We start from the raw sequence: 17416 nt of genomic DNA, 5'->3' as shown, positions 1-17416 counted from the left end.
GTCTGTTTTGCCATCTCATCAAAGTTCCCTTCTGGAATGCTTCTTTTGCGTACTCCTGCACAGATTGTCCAAAATGAAAGGACCTTGTTCATTCTTGCCTCTGTAGAAGCCACTGACAAGAATATGGGAAAAAATCTCTGTGAAGCAGATCTGTTTAATATGTGTTTCTTCCTGTGAGTAATAATTTTTATGTCATTATTAAATAAGAATTGTGGTAGATCTCTTTCACATTACATTAGATATGACATTAGATATGACATGATTAAGTAAACTACTTGAAAGCACTCCTTCAGGAAAAGGATATTTAATCAGTAAACTCAAATCCAGTAAACTTCAGTGGGACTTCTGGTGCTCCTTGCTTTCATATCTGTACATATCAGAGAAGTACATTTACCCCAGTTTTTCAATGACTATTAACAGTACTGTGACATTTCTTTTTGTCTCCTCACACAGAGGAACAATCTATAGTGGTATGATGCATATAAAGAAGGTTGAAAATAAAGATTTCCTTAAAAAATTCTTCCTGCTACAATCAGAACTTTTAAAAGTAGCTTAGCCTCCCAATTGCTTTGTCAGTTTTCTTTCTCTAATTTCTTTACAATTCACCAGGAAACATTCAAGAGTTTTCTTGGAGAAATAGATGCTATAACTACTTCTACAGTTTTTTTAGTGTTAAATGTCTCTTAGAATTATAACATTAATAGTCAATAGATGGATTAATCGGACTACAAAATAACTGAATAGAACAATCCGTTCATAAACTATATTACTAAGTCCTCTTTTCTTGGTTTGGACTTCTTTTCCCTATTTGAAATAAATCTCCTGATGATGTCAAAAACAGAGCTGAGGAATAAGATCTTATATTGCTGATAATATTCTTTAAGTGATGTACCTCAACTTTTTGCCATTCTTATTTTAATTAAAGATTTTTAAAAAGTCAGTGTTCTTCAGTCAAGAGGTACAGCACAGAACTTTAGTCTGCTCCCTGGTTATGTGAACTACTGTGGGATGACAATTTCTCAGGCAATAGTACTGGTTGTAAATGGTCACATAAACCAAAAATTGAAGCATTCAGTTTATTACATATTATATGGGATGAACTGAGTGATATAGTGGATGATGGTGAACTGTGAGACAATTTATTTATCCTTTTTCATTAAAATTTGATATGCAGTCATAACTCATAGAGAGCAGAATGAAGTTTCCTAGTTCACAATAGAGCATCTTCCATATCTCATATTTTAAAATAAAGCAGTAGCTACTGCGAACAAAACATGTCATTTAAGAATAACATTTGCATCAAAAAGATAAATACAGTCATTAATCAGTACTAATTATGATTTTGATACCCATATTGGTCAGCTTGCTCTAAATGCAGCAATTTAACACACAAAATGACATTTAACACCTATTTATGCTGTTCTATAATTTACCATAGATAAAAATAAACATCCATCTCAGTTTTCCTTACAGAATCTGTCTGGAATACCTATCAATGGTATTTTATTTATCTATTTTAAATATATGTAAGAAACTCCTCACCATGACATTTGATGATCTCTCTAGTCATAATTGTAAAAATAGTAACTCTAAAAAATGTCATGCTTCCTCTTGCTTGACTCCATTAGAAAAGCTAACACTTCTAATATATTTATCCTTAAATAATATTACTTCACAAGGGAGAAAAACCCCTTAATGACTGACCCTCAAAGACAGATACAAATGAATGAATAAAGGAAGGAAATAATATTACCATCCAGAAATGCTGTCAAAGTATTACTCAGGAATTTTCATGTAATATCTGTCCCAACTAATCACTCCTGGATAGACACAAATATTTATCTCTTACTATTTTTGATAATGATTTTCTATGAAAGAAGAATTAAAGAAATGTTTGCAGCCCAACTCTAAACTCATTAGCCATGACACCTCACTGAATTACAGCCTTTCCTGTATAGGATTAAGCAGCTATGTGTTTTACAACACATATTTTTCTTAGAGGAAAGAAAAGAAAAAAAAGTGAAAAGTACTTACATAGTAAAAAATATGGCCTTCCATGACCCTTCTCACCCCGAGCAAACAATCTTAACAGGAATTTTTCTACTGGCACACTAATGGTGCCTCACTTATCACCACTGCTGGAGACAGAATACTGAGCTAGGTAAGACCTCTGGCATGACCCAGTACAGTTATTCTTCTGAGCAAGTTACAATGGAAAAATTCAAAACCCAAAACAGTACCAAAAAAAGGTAAAAAAGAGGGAAGAAACCAGCTGAAGTGCACAAAGATTATTTATTTATGCAAGCTTGGAGATTTACTATCAAGATGGTATACTTATAAGCACTATGGTAGTCAATGAATGTTTATTACAGGAAGGAAAAATCATTAAAATATTTAAATCAGAATAAAAATAAAAATTAAAAAAATCACAGGTCATTCTGAAAGAATTTTCTCCCCAGATTTCATTTTGGAAGAAATGATGTATATGCTTTCTTTTTGCAGAGTCTAATCAATATAACTTCTTTTTCTGTGCAGTTAAAAAGTACAGTTTTCCAACAGAATATAGCTTGTTTTATGTCTGCATAACAGTGGTATTTTTCATTAGCAAAAATTCTGACACAAAAATTCCAAATTGGCTTTAATATGCCTCGATGTGTGATGCAGATGCACCCAGATGCGCACGCACACACAGACACACACCCTCAGAGGAAGCAGAAATTCTTCTCACATGTTTCTTTTAGCCATTAAGGCCACATCTGAAAATATTCTGCAAGTGAAATGGCAAAAATCTATGAAGAGCTAGCTTGTTTTTAAATAGCTACCTTAAATCTATTAAAATTAAAAGGAACCAATTATGTTACTCTTTTGATGACATCCTTAGGAGATGGTCAGCAAGAATAAGCCAGTTTCCACCTCCTTTTATACCTTTTCTATCTGCTTTTAGGATGAAATGTTTCTCCTTGTATAGGGAGACCCACACAAAGCTTACTCACTTTGTAAGCCTTTCATAAACCTATTTTCAGGCTTACTAATGAACAGACTTTTCATAAGCTTAGTGAAGAGGAGTGAAATTAAGCTTTTCCAAAAGTAAGATACTGCCTGTAGAACAGAAATACTCATTTGCAGAGCAGCCTACAATCTTTCTGGAATTAATATACAGTTACACTCTGCAAACGAGATGTATTATCATTATGTTGATGAGAAGATCAAATATTTCTTTTTCTTCCATAGTCAAAATATTGTTAATAGATGATTTTCTGCCTGGAAGGACATTTCATTGAAATTATGTGCTGGGCCCACCACGTGTTGACTGAATAAGATGAAAACAAATGAAAAAAGAAACCTGTATGAGACAACTTCATGGGGAAAAAAATAGAATCAGAAATGGTTATGTTCATTCTTACTGAGTATTATATCTCTTTTGTCTTTCCTTTTAAATCTTGTCTTGTTGACTCGTATGCTCTTCAGATCAGTGACTTTTTATAGAGATTTCAGTGAGAACTGGCAACAATGGTGTAAACTCCTTGCTGTTCCTTAGGCATTGTTGCAGTATCAATGAATAAAAACAGCAAGGATGTCTCCCTGAAATGCTTAATCACACAGGCTGCAATCTTCAGGGCTGCCATCATATTTCAGTGAGAATTTGGCAATTTTAGACTCCTGTCCTTTCAGACATCAATTTTGTTTGCTTGTTTAATATGTTGGTGTTCTATGTTTATTTCTCAGTTTTTCTGTCCAGTTATGCTAGTTATTTTAAATAAAATTATCACTTAAAAGATTATTTTCTATAATTTTAAATGCATAGTACATCAATCATTCTGTCAGTTGAAAGACTGTGCTGTGCTATGCTTAGCTGAAGTCGTAGTCTTGATGATGATAACGAGCTATTAAATTTGCTTATGCAGTTGTGGAAGGAAGAGCCTAAGAATTATAATGGAAGGCAATATCCTCACTATGCTCACTTCTGGGTGTTTCTACCAATTAGAAAAGAAATATGTAAAAGATGGCAGAAAAATGCTAACATTTGCACACCTGTACTTTGAAAAGTATGAACCACCTTCAGGCTGATGCTACAGGTTCCTTTCCTCTCCCAAGTGTGTCTCCTAATTCCCTCCTAGTTCCACAGTCACACTGTGCCAACCAGCCCCTCCCAGGTCATTGAGGAAAGCAGTAATGACTCTGGGGCTATTTTTCACTTACAGTTGCTGTTATGGAGTGTTTGAAAACTTGATGAATATCAGACTGCATTTTAGCATAATACTCAGGAACTGAATAAAACATGGAGATACAGAAGACCAATTGATATGAATGACATATCTCTGCTATCTATTAGAAAGACTGCATACACAATAGATTTTTTTTGGTTGGTAAAAAGAACGGGAGGCCTTTACTAGAGCCATTTGCCAGCTGCTCCGTGAATAGGTCAGTGGCATAAGAAAGACAGCTTCCCTGTTAAAAATGTTAGTTGCATTGCTCATTCATCATGCACACTCACTGTGTTCTGGTTATCTGTGATAGTAGAGGTTGAGGAAACAGCTCAGTTCTGATTTCCAGCAGCTTTCTAGTGAAATCATAATATTGCTTTAATGACATCATAGTCTCCCAAAGTTTCATTGTCCGCATTATTACTTCAGTCCAGGATCAAGAAATACAGAACAACATAATTTTGATAGAAAATACAAATAGGATACAATAGGATACACTCGTTAACATCAGTTACATCGCTATAGCTCACATATATATCTTTTCTTGATTATACATGGCTCTAAAATATATTTTATCAAATGCTATATACAGAATCCTACAGAGCATTCCTATCGAGCATGCAAGTACAGAGAAATAACTGCATAAGCCAACTTTCCTGGTTGCTTGGAGAGATGGAAGGGAACAGCTAAACACCCTGCCTGTTCCCTCACAGGAAGAAGTCAAAACAGCTCCTATCAAATGTGCCTTCCAAAAAAAGCCACGTGCAACACAAGTTGCGTATCACTGATTTAGTCAGTTCTTCCATCTGCAAAGAGCCCAAAATGCTTTATAACTTTACAAGAAGAATTTCATCCACCACTGAAGTGCAGCCGCCTATGGAATAAAACTTGGCAGCTGTTTAACAGAACACATAAATCCTACACAATAGTTTAGGGGAAGAATTTTTGAAGAATAGTGCAGATGGGAATGTAGGGAGGTAGAATATAGTTACATAAACTGAGTGTATATATAGGCAGGAAATGCAGGTTGGCCAAAAGAAGCAAAATTAAAAATTTCTCATATCACAAAACATCTCAGGCATTTTGATATATGTCTCAGAGAAAATTACTTTGGAAGTGTTTAAATAATACTATTTTTGTTTGTTCACTTCTCCCCTGCTTTCTCCCTCCCCCCACTCCAGGTCTATTTTAATCACCCTATCCATCTGCGCATTAATTGAGAATGAAGTCATATCAATACTCAGAGACAGCCGCTAACACCACTAGCCATGAGGTAAAATAAATTGTCAGTACATAAAAATATTATCCCATCAAATATAAAACATTTACAGCATTTTCAAAGTTGAAAGCCAGGTCTGTAATGTTCATTCACATATGCAATTCTTGATTTTCTATAGTATAAAATTCTCATTTTACCTCTTCAGGACAATTTTTTAATGGGTTTTTTTTTCACTAAGGAAACATTAATATTCCCAAATTTATACTAATCTATTCAGTAAATTAATTTTTCAGAAATTGTACAGGGAGAGAAAAAGGAAATGGAAACAGGACTTTGGAATCTTTTACTCTATGTTAGTTGCTTTATGAGCCCCTTTAGGAACTGTGTATGTTAGAAAGAACCAGTGCTGTCTCTGGGCTGCTAAGTTAGACATAGGCTCATAGAACAGTCATGGTTGGGAGGGATCTTTAAAAGTCATCTACTTTAAATTCCTCTGCAATGAGAATGGACATTTCAACAAGATCAGGTTGCTCAGACCCCCTTCCAACCTGACTATGAATATTTCCAGGGTTTGAGACATCTATCACTGCTGTGTGTGAGTTGTTCCAGTGTTTCATAGTCCTCATTGTAAAATTTTCTTTCTTATATCTAGATTATCCTCTTTTAGTTTAAAACTGTTACTCCTTGTCCTATTACTGCAGGCTTGCTGAAAAGTTTGCCCCATCTTTCTTGTAAGCCCTTTTAAGTATCGGAAGGCCACAGTAAGGTCTCCCTGGAGCCTTCTCTTCTCCAGGCTGAACAACTCCAATGGTCTTAGCCTTTCCCTCACATGATCCTTCATTAGTTTTCCAGAGAATCAAGAAGAGGGAATAAAATGTGTGTGTTTATTTTATCATCTTTGCTGACTTAAGTCTGGCTCCGTATTATTCAAATAGAGTACTGGGAAGAGGGGGGATTTCAAGTCACCCATTTACCCTGAGCTCAAAAAGGACAAAGTCATTCAGAGTATCAGTTAAAACACATGGAAATTAAGAAAAACTGTTATCAGTAAAATGTGTTCAATAGATTAAGTAAAACTAATCAAAATTAGCTAGGAAGACCTGTACAAGATACAGATCTAAATAGCAAGAAAAAGAAAGTTCCCACTTAAATGTGTTGTTTGCAGTGTTTTTTAAGATGTCTAAGTATACTACTCAATTATTGTCTCCAGTACACTGAAGCAAACTGTCTGCACACAGTGATACTATTAATTACCAAAGTACTTGGAATAAAAATATTTTGATCTTATGTGGTTTTGAGGATTGCCTTTTGTTTATCTGGGGTTTTATATTATTCATTTTATTAGTATAATGGATGGTAGTGATATATTCTCTTCAAATTGTTCATAAATACCCAATAGCTTGCTTTTCCTGGCATGCTAACGATGATGTTCTGATAATTCATTTATATCATCAAGGCTAGTGACACACAAATGGTACTGAAACTTTTAAGACAGAAATGCAAATAGGCAAACTAGCTTTCCTAAAAATGTATCTCTTGAAAAAATCAGTTTGGTGTTTGCCGACATCTCTTAATAAGCTCTTGAACTGTAATACTAATAAAATAATACTGTGTTTGCTTGGTACATCAGCCAAAGCAATCACAGACTTTGCCAAAAAGACAGGTGCTAGCAAGTGCTTCAGTTTTCTTTATCAGAGCAGTTACTGCTCAATGAATACCTGACCTTAACTTTAAAAAGTCTTTATTGACAGTGTAATGACAATACTGGCTAAGGAGATTTGGCTGGGCTGCTGTAAAAAGCAGAGAGACTCCAATTTAAAAACAGTAGTGCAGAGAATAAGATTTCCACTCCTTCAACACTTATTGGTGTTAAACACTAAGCTGCTGTGCTTTCTTCGCCCCTGAGCAGGTACATATGCTCAGACTCACAGGTAGCCAGGAGTCAGTGCACAGCCTCTTCCAGAAAGGAGGCTTGGGCATGACCTGCATGCAGCTGAGCACCAGGGAAGCTGTGAGCAGCCTGTCATTTTGATTACACGGCCTGTTGAGAACAAGGGATTTAAAACAAATGGAGCCAACGTAAGCTGGCAGTTTAAGGAGAAAAGGTTGGTTATTGCCAGAATTTATGGTACAAAAGGAGAGGCTTTGCCAGTATTTTAAAAATTGTCGTTCCTTGCCAAAAAGTACGATTGTCCCACATCAGATCTTCTCAACACTATTTCTAGGAAAAACACTTCTTTACAGATGGACTGGACATTCTATCCACTGTATAATTACAGTGGAGAACAGAACTGCTAAATCCTTCTTTTTGTAGAAAATCCACTCTGACAAACTCAGCTGAATGGCTGCTATCTACTCTTGTCCCCTCTGACTCGCAAAGCCTGAATTCAAACCTGAATGCCACTCACAACACTCTGAATGCCACTTCCAACACTTGGAAGCTCTTTATTTGACAAAGAAAACAGAAAATTCTCTACAGTATCACCCACCTATATACAAATCCACGATGGGACCCCTCTCTTATAGTGTCAGATATGCTTCAGGGTATCTTTTTAAATTTCTCCTCTGAATTCCTCTGTCATTTCCACTGGGAATATGCACTCTATCAGAGAAAACTCAGGGAAGAGACAGAGAGTGTTTAATGATTGGGAGGAGTTTGAAGAAAGCTTTGACCAGTCCTGTGTGAAAAATAGCAATGTCAGCAAAGACTGCCTTACTCGTCTCATATAACCACTTCAGAATGACTCCTTGAAGATCACATTCAACTAAAGTTAAAATCATAAATTATGGTAAATAAATACTGTCTGTTTCAATGTGTTAAACAAGCCTGCCGGTCCCTGACAAATCCAGTTGTAGGAAGTAGAAGGAAATACATCTCTTATATATCTGCCCATATGCTTCAGGCCAGGGCAGGGGTATGAGCAAGCAGACCATGATGTGGGATATATCAGAGAAAATTTTATTTAGCGTATATGAGCACACTTTTGTCACATCCACAAATCAGTCATGACTCTACAAATTAAGGTTGAAAGTCTTGTTCACTTAAGCCAAAATTATTGGGAAAGTCCCGATGTTTTGGCTATGAACTGGCACAATGGGCAGTGCAGAACAGATCACAGCTCCAGGCAAGGTTTCTGGTGTTGTCACCCCTGAAGAAAGCTGGTGGCAAACAGCTGAAAGAGGACAAGGACAAGATCCACCCCTCACCTTGGCCAATGCTGCAGGCAATGTCACTGCTGCCACCTGCCCGCACCTCCGTACAGGCTCAGCTCTGCTTCCATTGAACTCCATGGTGGGAGCAGCTGAGGAGACAGATGGAAAATGTCTCCCCTGTCTCCCCACAGGAAAAGGGCTCCCCTTAGTGCTGACAACAGTGGCACAAGTCAACCTACCAACGCCTTGTTTGGTAGGTTGCCAGCCAGGCTGTGAATAAACTTGAGGCTGAAGTCCCTTGCTCGTATAGACAGAACTTTTCTTGTCTTCCAATGGAATTGTTCCACAGCAGAACAAATCAGCAGCTGGGAATAAATAGGACAGTTGAGGCCATATGGCCAAGGGAAGTGAAGTTGAGGCTGGAGGGACCATGAGGGGAGAAGACTGGTAGCTGGTCAGAACCCAACCTTCCTAATATTAACCCCTGCCCCAATATCGCCCTGTCTTCCCAGTTGGCAAGAGGCACTGCTCAACCGGGCAGTTTTTGGTCTGGGGCCAAAATGCATCAGTCAGCCAATAACTGAGCGTTATAAACACAATCTACTGGACTAACTCTAGGATATATATTTTCAAAGTTCATATTTATAGTTTGCAAACTCTGTCTTTCAGATAGCAAGTCCTAGTAGCACCAGAAGCTGTTGAATATTCCAATCAAACACAAAATTAGAACAGAATTCTGTGCCACAAATACAAAGTAAAGCCATCTGCCAAATTTCTAAAATACCTCACCTAGAGATCTGGTAATTTCTCTTTTAACATGAGCATAATATACAGCCTGCCCCTAAAGAAGCAACCTCTGCTATATTTAGCAGATTTTATAGTAAATCCTAATCACTGAAAGCCTATTTTTATGTTAGGTGTAGATTTAAAGATGACAACCATTCCAAAGTGTCCAAACAAAGGACAACATTTTTCTATTATTTATTAGTTCATTTTAGGTCACTGGAGGACTTCCAAAGACATCTTCCTTTTCTGTCTTATAAACCCTAAGAGTTAAGTAAGTATTCTCAAATAAGCACAATTTACAGTATGTCAGCTTAAAATAAAATCATAACACATTTCTAAATTGATAGAAATTGCATAGCACCAAATGAGAAATAGGGATTTTATCCTCTCATTTATACATGCTTGTCTCTCTGTCTATAAACATATGTTTGCACATACTGTGTATTGATAGATTAACATTACTTAACTCTGCATTTGCAACACTGTACTTAAAGTTGTGTCTGCATTTTTACTTCAGAGGTTTATATCTCAGCTATAAAATATTCTCTCTAAGCTGAATCTTGGCAAAGACTGACAAGCAACAAATTATTATTTTCTTTTTAGAAAAATTAGAAGAAAATGTCAAGACAATAATCCCTTCTTCTTCATAGTGTCAATAGGATGCATGGACTGATCCAGAATGCAAGTTGGTAACTCAACCAGAGCCAAGAGAACAAATTTTCACTATTATGGGCTTGGCTGTGGGAGTGAAATTCTGCACCCCCTTAGTCACTAGCATGCTTTGCATTCTTTGTTTTTTGCAATTTAGGAGTTTCTCTGTTTTTAGCAACTGAAAACAAAACATAATTTCCTTAAACCATTTAGCAGTCATCTCTAAATGTTCATGATTAACAATAACTCTATTCCAAATTTTAGTGGAAAGTGGCAGAACTGATTCAGAAACTTGTAAGAACAACCTGGGATTTCATTTTAAGCTCTTTCTGATGACACAGAAGCAGAGAAGATGGAGTGCTAACAGACCTGATGAGATAACAACCTCTCTTCAGACAACAACTGGAGTTGATTATAGAGGAACTTTATATAAACTGTGGCAGGAAGAGAGATATAGGGCAATATACAAAGCAATAGTTCTTCAGCATATTCCACAAGTGGGCCTGTTTCTTCCCTTCCGTCCTGTATATATGATATTTATAAACCCTGGCACTGTGGCAGAGAGGATTCATCCTTTAGTATATCTACCCAAACTGCAATGGTCAATTAACTTTTATATAAGCATTTCTACCACCAGAGCTTAATTAATTCAAATGAAGTAGTATGGGATGCTGGATGAAAAGTTGATCATCATAAAGAACAACATTAAAATTTATTCTGAAGAGTTAAAAAAACCAAAACCATGAAGGATTAAGTAGCAATTTTGTGTCTCACGGGCATGGGAACACCATGTGCCAAAATATGCTAATCTTAGCTAGAGCTTCTGCAAGCAGTCTGCAACAACTGCACTTCAGTCCAAGATAGCCAATGAAATTATGTGTGAATCCTATGGGATAAATTGTAGCTCCAGGAATGTCTGAGGTGAGGAAGGCTTCTTTTCATAAGAAGCCAGTGAAAATTATTTGATTATGCAAAAGGACTTGAGATAGCTATGTGATAGACCTCATCAGCCCTCACTGGCTGAAAAAGTACTGGGGCCCGTTTAGCACCAGTTTAGGGCCCTCTAGGTCACTAACCTAAGGCAAAACTGGTAGAGGCTTGTTTAGGCTTAGAGGATTGATAGCATGAGGATAGACACCTGTAGGCAACAATATCTAAAGCTACCCCTCATGACCTGATTGAGCTGGAGACTCAATTTCCACAGGGCAAAATCTGCTGGCAGTCTGCATTGACTGGGCAAGACCAGAATGCATGGAATCCTTATCAAGAAGTGAAGATCACAGGCCTTGACATCACCTGGCTGCTGTGGAACACCTCAAGCTACCCTTTATAAATAGTTGCTCTTTTCTGGTTTGCCTGCTCCCAGCTACTGAAAAAATTAATGTTATAGTGGACTGTAGAGAGCCTCAGTAAAATACTGCTCATAACTAAGTAGGAATAAGACAGTTTCTTCTATGTGAGGCCAAGTATTGGTAGAACAGAATTGCTTATTTAAGTAGATAACATTTCATCGACTTCCATAAAACATTTCATTCATCTTCATTTAACATCAAACCCTCAAATAAATCTATTTATCTAATGTATTTTAATTAAGCAGAGGACAGGTGAAGAGTTTTTCTTTCAAGATCTCCAGTGGCACTCTGCTGCTCTAGTCAATGAAAGTGAAACTGTAAAACCACACCCTCATTATTAACACTAATTTTTACTCAATTTTCATTTTTGCTCTTAGAGATTGGATTGTCATGCTATGCATACAGGACAACAGGCACTGGGAAGGAAGTAAACTTATTCATTCCAAGAGGTAGAACAGCTTTGTTTAATGGTATTTTGTGATTTTTATACCTATCTAACGATCTTTACTGGTAAAAGGAGTAGGTCACTTCTCAGGATATGGGTTATCTCAAAGGCTTTCTTCTCTCCTCACTTCATGGTTACCATTCCAAGTCCTTCTGTGCAAATGGTATCAATTACTTCCACAGAAGAAAGATTCCAAAAATGCACAATTTCAGATGACAGCTGGCATTGTATCGTCAGGCATTCCTGTGTTGACCATCACTGCTCAGTGACAGTACTGCAGTTTCAGTGAAAGTGTTTTTTACTTCCAAGCTCTTTAAAAATGAACATTCCAGAACTGCAGTCTGATCTACATCTGTAAAAGATGAGGCTGGTGCAGAGAGCTGTTAATTTTAGTGCAATTTTATATTCTAACCCCAAATGTTCATTCAATGGCATCAGTTTGTAAGACCAGGTTCTTTGACAACTGTGTAAATAAATAAAACCAGCACCAATGAAAAGTATTTCTGATGTGAAATATGGCCTGCTTTTAAAAATGGTCATCATGATCATATGATAGTTTTGAAATAAAGATTGTTTTTCCAGTTGAAACTAAAAGACAAATTATTATCTTGGGGTAGAATATCTATATAATCTGTATCTATATCTATACCTATATCTGCCTGACACTTTTTCCTGAGTGATCATAAAATCTTTACATGTCATTTTATAACAGCACCTCTAACAGCAGAGTGGCCCCATGACAAATCTGACATGCTACTTCACTGAAATAATGCCCAATAAAAAGTTAGATCATCAATATTGTTTCCTGTATATAGCATTTAAGTTTCCCCTGGAGCTTTGATCCATGAACTGACCCAGTCTAATCCTACTTAGATTTGAGTTCAGAACATATGGAATAGGTGGCATGAAGTCAAATGCTCAGGAGATAGAAATGTTCTATTATCAGTCCCAGAAAATAGACATGCTTCTTCCAACCCTCTCAAACAAAACTGCATTTTTCTCTGCAAGACTAGAAGCATTATGTAAAATATTTTGTGTTTCTTGAACCTCATTACTTAAAGTTATTTTATGTCCTATTACCTTAAGGTAGCTGATTATGATATAAATTCAGATAGTAACTCTTTCCAAATAAAAGGCAAAAAAGAAGTACACAAAGAGAATGCAGCAAACCTAAATTTAGTATTCTTTCCTATGAAACTGGGTAATTTTTTTCCTTCAAAGGACAAAGCAATGGCTCCCTTCAACTCAGTAAATCAACACATTTGCATAAGAGATACAGGGATCTCCATTGCTTGTAAATTACAAATTAGACATGAATATGCTCCCTTTTGATTCTGCTTTTGGTACCGTTTTTATTCTGTCCAGTTTTGGTTGTTTTAGTTTTGCTTTTTTTCATTCTGCACTGTAACTCAAAAAATCTAGATAAAACTTTTAAACAAAAATTTACCTCAGATTTGTCACGTAGGTATTCTCACTAAACTTTACTTCTGTGTGTAGCTCTGTGCTGGAAAGGTATCTCTTGTTCCAGAGTCATGCTGGTTGACTCAATAAATCATTCTCAGAAAATTCTCCATTATATCTTCTCACCAGAGTAGGCTCATCTGCAAGTGATTGACAACAACTCAGCATTCATTTGGGTTTTTTGATTTATTTAAATACATTCATTATTGCTCCAATACCACAATGATGTGTATTAAAAATAGATGATACATAGCTAATCCTAGCAGTTCCATAAAATTGTAAATTATTATGTGGTAACTTTGCTGCAATGAATAGTCACATAATGCATTCATTGTACCATTTGGAGACACTGTGGAAAGATAGTTCAATGTCCACCTCGTAAAAGGGGTGTGCTTGAGTGTGGTAAAGACAGGGCTAAAGGAGGGTGAGAGTGCTATTTGTAATGGAACAGGGCTATCCAATCATCTCACTGCCACCCTGTTAGACCAACCTGTCAATCAATCATTCATTTAATAATCACCCATAGAAATCACCCCTAAACCCAGGTTATTTAGCACTTTATGCCCATTTAAAGCACAGTTATGACCTTGTATTTAGCTTCAGTTATGCAAAATATGTATACTACATTTTGCATACAAATAGCAAAGGCAGGAAGTTAATCATGCTATTTCTAAAACAAAACAACCCTAATGTTAAGTGAATGGCTTTTCTGCCATGGTTCAGCCAGGTAATGAAACATGTGCCTGAATTTAAGCACATGAATCACTCTATTGATTCAAAAGCACTCTGCAAGTGCCTAGAGTTCAGGGTGCATTTGAGTTGTCTCCATCAGTTACAAGAATGCACAGAAAGATGTTTGTCAGGTGCATTTCAGGACTGTTTTTATACAAGGATAACAGCAGTGAAAATGACAAAATAATTAAAAAAAAAAAGGGGTAGGTCAAGAAAAGGAAGATACCAAGAGAAGTGTGGCATGTTGGTTCTGTCTTGCTCTGATGTGAGCCCTTTGGGAAGGTCTACAGTGCTGCCCTGGGACCTAGGTATCAGCAACCTTTCCTAACCTTGCCTTTTGCCTTACTCTCAGATGCCCTTTGCTGCGTACTGGATCTGCAGTGGTACCTTACTTTTGGTAGCTTCTTCATACAAGCTTGCTTGATTTTGGGTCCACAAACCCTCATAGCAACACTCCCCAGGGTAGGGGAACAGGGTGAGCAGATGATTGTGCAACTTGCTGTAACTTGCTGCTGGCTGGTGAGTGCAAAACAGCACATTAAAATGCAGATGTAAAATAATCATTCCTTAATATATGTTTTAGACAAGATGGGATAATATTGGCATATGTAATACAGAGCCTTCTAATGCAATCCTGTTTAACAAAAGAACTATTTTTTACTGTGGCTGAGGGAAGATGAGGAGTTTCTTTAAAGTGTATTCAGACAGAACTGTAAATAGCAGAACCTTTGGTACAAAAAAGACAAGTCTGAACACTAAAAGCCAAAACTTGGTCTAAAGAAGATGACCCAGCTCCCACAAACTTCTTCAGAGGCAAAAAGGCGCTTTTAAGAGCACAGGATTTAAGCCAGGCATGAGCAAACACAAGGCAATGGAGCACGCAGGCATCACTGGTGAGTGGGCAAACAAAAGAAGGCCTCCAGAGCAAAACAAGTTTTAATTTGCTATTTGTAGGAAAAAGGGGGATAAGGGATTTAACTGGTTTATAAGTGTTAATGCAGAGAACAAAGGAGAATAGCAGACTAAAATTTGAGAGCTTTTTGAGATCCAGATGAAGTGGGAGAAAGATTCTGGGGGGGTGAAACAGAAGGGATTGGTGAAGACAAGAGGATAAACAAACTGGTCTATGAAGTACATGGGATACAGAGCTGAGTAAGTCACTTGTGACACATTGGAAGCCATGAAACTATTTAAAGTCAGAGGAGTACTAAAATTTATAAATAAGAGACATATCTAACCAATATTTCCATATCTCTGTTAACTGGTCTCACACTCCTGTATCTCCCAGGCTGCAAGGATACTAAATAGTTAATGCTCTGAATAAAACATCTCTCCAGCTCACTTGTGATCAGTATGCGCTGAAATGCTCCTGCTCAGACAATCCCTTTGACCTGAGGAACATATAGTGCATTTATTAGCTCTCTGTGCTACTGTCCAGGGTAGAAAGGGTTCAGCTCCTTCTAGTTTAGGCAATGTGGTGCTTCCTACTCTCCACTGCCTGACCTCAAACCCTATGCTAACAAGCTTTCCCGTTTTCCACTGTTAACAGTGATCTTGGAGAAAAAAAATAAAAATTTACAAGACTGTAGAAGAGAAGAACTCCAACAAAAAATAAGCAGATCATGAAAAGTGCAAGCAACTTTAGTGGGATTTGGGGGTACCAGCAACCTCATTATTTGCTCCAGAGCACCATAAGGAAATAACACCAGCTTCTTGTGTGAGAGGAAGTCTTCCATTAAGGCAAACGGAATGCTGTTTTGCTGAACAGCACAAACCAACACAACAATAGTGTTTACAAAGAACTTCAGATGCTTTACAATAAATCTGGATGTGCTTAAAAATCCCATAAGGGTTTTAAAAAAATCTGAATGTGTTTTCTCAAGTAACTATTTAAAGCATATTAGAGTTTATTTAATTGCATTGGGATTTTTCAAAGCATATCAGGGCAAAACAGTAGAGTATAGGCCCCAATATGCTAATTAATAGCTAGCTAGACCCCTGAAATAAACCTGCTACACTTCATTAATCAGACGGTAATTGAATTGGCACAGTACTTCTGTGCAAACTATATGTAGATTGAGCTACCAGTCCTGCCAATGGAGAGGGTACCTTCCTCCACACAAGTATGTTTTTGGACAATGCACTAACATTTTTTCTGTGAGCAGTTGGCCTCAATGATACATTTCTACATGGAAGAATCTCATATTACTGAACTCATATTATTGAACATATTACTGAATTATTGCTCATACTGAGATGTTTTTAGGTAGGTACTTTTCAATGACCACAAGTTCAGCTTAGGACAAAAGAACAAATCAGAACTGATACACTTTGCTTTGTCATCTAAAAGCATCTGCCTATTAATGTTATTAGAAAATAATAGTGTTGACAGATGTTTCATTCACATTTATTTTCCACTCTATGAAAGCTATCAACCTGGGGATTGAACTGGCAAATAGTAACTACTTTGCTTACAGAAAATAAAACAAGAAATTTTCCATCAGACATCATGAAGTGGAATTTTGAATTCCTTGTCTGTAGTCAGAGCTGATAAAAGACTTAACTGGATGAAAAGGAAATGGACAGAAAAATTTTTTTAAATTTATAACTTTTTAAAATGAAATAGCAACTGAACAGTCCTTCAACTTTAGAAAAGAGAACACATATTTGTGTATGACCTTGGGCAAGTCACTTTGGTCCAAGGTACTTTTCAGGGTAATTGGCAGAAGCTGAAAGCTAGATGCCAGAGGCAGCTTCAACAGCACTGAGCTGTTTAATTCCAGTTTAAATCAGCGGCAGTCAAGCATCTAGCATTTCTGAAAGTTCAGAGATCTGTATCTATGGGTCCCTCCTCCAATCTTGTATTGCTTGCCTGTCTTCCCTGCCATAAACTTCTGTAGGACTGTCCACAGGCTTCAAGTCAGACATCCATTTGAACATATTACTGAACTAGATCCTTAGCATTTGGAAGCTTTGAAATTTTCAGTATCTTCTGTTAATTCGCAAATGGTGTCACATCAATCTACCTACCTACCTACATTTCATTAATCTCTGGAGGTGTGCAGCCATTTTTATATTCAGGAAAAAGACACCTTTTGATTTCAAGCAAGCGCGCCAAGTTTCAGCAATAAACTAAGACTTTTAAGTAAGCAAGTGAAAATGACTCTGGATAATCAAAACACTTGAATATTCTTAATTAACTATAAGAATTACAATGCATACCAGCTACGATGTGCCTCTGTGTGTGTGTGTGTGCATGTGCATGTGCACATGCATGAACACTGCATGTATGTCAGAGGGTCAAGACACTCAATTCCTATAGTAAAATAAACTAATTAGCAGAAGAGAGTCATAGGATTAATTTTAAGATATAGTTGTTTTAATATATGTCCATCAAGACAACAATAACAAA

At 36.9% G+C, this 17416-nt stretch overlaps 1 long non-coding RNA gene across 1 annotated transcript in view; it reads right to left on the bottom strand.

Moving 5' to 3' along the window:
* Positions 1-17416, bottom strand: part of LOC136553606 (uncharacterized) — a 105022-nt gene that overhangs the window by 70357 nt on the left and 17249 nt on the right. The window contains exon 2 of the long non-coding RNA XR_010783189.1: positions 13259-13412. This is a non-coding gene — a long non-coding RNA (uncharacterized lncRNA). The remainder of the gene's footprint in view (positions 1-13258; positions 13413-17416) is intronic.

The sequence above is a fragment of the Molothrus aeneus genome, chromosome 2 (genome assembly GCF_037042795.1).
Source record: "Molothrus aeneus isolate 106 chromosome 2, BPBGC_Maene_1.0, whole genome shotgun sequence".
NCBI lineage: Eukaryota > Metazoa > Chordata > Aves > Passeriformes > Icteridae > Molothrus > Molothrus aeneus.
Note: the sequence above shows the minus strand (reverse complement) of the source record. Positions and strands in the feature narration are given on the sequence as shown.